Raw genomic sequence first — 2,213 nt, forward strand, 5'->3', positions numbered from 1 at the left:
CCGGAGGAGGGACGGTGGTTTGGACGTGTCCGGAGGAGGGACGGTGGGTATATTGGTAGAAGGATGTTAGAAATGCAGCAGAAATGCAGAAGCTTTCTCATCGGTGTGTCCCTTCTGCACCGTGCTGTATGATCTACTGTTTGCAGTCAGCAGAGACTCTACACCTCTTCCCCCCCCTCCCCCCCCCCCCCCCCCCCCAGTAATCGACCAGTCATCGTTTAGTATTCAGGTTAGCCCAGAAGACTCTGTGTCAGACTTCTCACTGTCCCACTGAGACAGGATTGGCTGAAAATGTAAAACTTTGAGGGAGCAGTGAAGCTCCAGTAAATTTCTCGTAGCCATTTTGTGTCTTGAGACATGAATTGTTACACACAATTAACAATAATTACCAACAATAAACGATGGTAAATGTAGCACCTATTTGTTCTGTCAACCAGGGATTGAAGTGTGAGCCTGTCAGTGGAGCGTTTGGGATCAAACATCTGGAAAGGCCCATCGATGCACAAGAGTTCATACAGATTTTACAACGATGTGGTCCCGTCAGAGAAGACTGTGCGTATTTCAGCAAGTACTCCGTGTACTATCAGTTGCGTTCTACTCATTACGCTGGCTGTGCCGTGGGAGAAGTGTGGGAAAGATGAGACGTTTTCAAGAGTGTTTCAGATCAGGTGCAGTAGCTGAATGACCGTCACATACATGTGTTTGACGTGTGTTAACGTATATTCAGCTTTTAATCAAATCTATTGACCACCTGCATTAAAAGCTACCGCCACTATTAAACTTATAAAAACATATTTTCTGTCAAACTTTCTTACCATTTAGTGGATTCCAACCACAAAAACAAAATTGATTGAGAGCTGCTTTTTAAAAATTTTTATTCAAACTTTATTTATCCAGGAAGTATCATTGAGTCACGAGGTCTCGGTTTCATCAGAGGCCTGTTTGGGACCAGATGGTGGGCCTTGCTCAAGGGTCCAGAGTAGCACAAATGTGGAGGCAGGTGTGGCTGTTTCACCTTTCCCACCCACATTTTGATGTCGTTCCGGAGAGTCGAACCAGCGACGTTCCGATCATTGGCTCACCTCCAACCTCTGGCCACCACTCCCCTATTATTGAGATCTTGGTGGTCAATGTCTTTTTTTTTGGTCATGTTCCCAGTTTGAGCTGGAGGTTTCACCACTTTCTGACTGGGTGCCCACTGTGGTGCCAGAAACACGAGTTTGATCCCCAAAGTGACATCACAGTCTGACGACTGCCAAGTTCGCCATTTATTTTTTTCATGTCCCCAAAGATGAAAGAAGAGCGATTAATATTTTTTGCCTGACCATTCAATCTGTACTGTTAGCAAAATTTCTCATCAATCACTGTTTTATTCAGAAAGAAATCTGCTTTCATCTACAAATGATACAGTTTTGGAGTCCTCTAACTTCAAGATGGCGGCCATAGCTAATTAATCATACACAAAACTGAATGTTATGGATATTGAGCTTAGATTAGTAGCTGAGTGAATTTTTAAACTTTGTGAATTAATATCTGGAGCAACGACCAGGTAATATCAAGGCTCAATGGGATTTACCTGTCAAAATAAAGGTTGAATGAAAAAAGTATGTTCGTATATAAAAATCACTAGTTCCTTCATCCAGCCAAAGTTCAGCTCAGGGAGCTTCAAACTGGACCTGCACCAGCGGAGCTGGGGGCACCAGCGGCAGAGCTGGGGGCACCAAGCGGTTAACCCAAGATGCGGCTCTGCAGGCTGTGCGCATGCGCAGAGGGAGCCGCTGCTGCAGCGGAACCGCGTGAGACACGGAGGGGTTGTAGACGCTTCAGCGGGGCATGAGTGGCATCGGCCGGCCTGAGAGCTGCAGCAGAACCGCAGAGCTCCGTGTGGAGGTAAAGAACTAACTGGCTCTGCTGGGCACGGCCCATGAGCCTGACATGGTGGGATTCGAACCGGACAACTCGCGTGATTAGAGTTCATTTCAACGTGGCGGTGTTCTCCTTTTTCATTTATTGCCTTGTAGTTCATGTTAAAAGCATCAAATGCAGAATTCTGCGCGTTTTGTGTGCACGTGCGTTCGTGCACCTGTTTGTGACACGTCACGTGATTAGTCTTTCTGGCAACCCAAATTAAAAATCTTCTGGGGTTGGAGTTCAGAGTTTGGGCGAGTTGTTGTTGTTGTTGTTGTTGTTGTTGTTGTTGTTGTTGTTGTTGT

This window comes from Nematolebias whitei, chromosome 21 (assembly GCF_014905685.2).
Source record: "Nematolebias whitei isolate Nwh7 chromosome 21, NemWhi1, whole genome shotgun sequence".
NCBI lineage: Eukaryota > Metazoa > Chordata > Actinopteri > Cyprinodontiformes > Rivulidae > Nematolebias > Nematolebias whitei.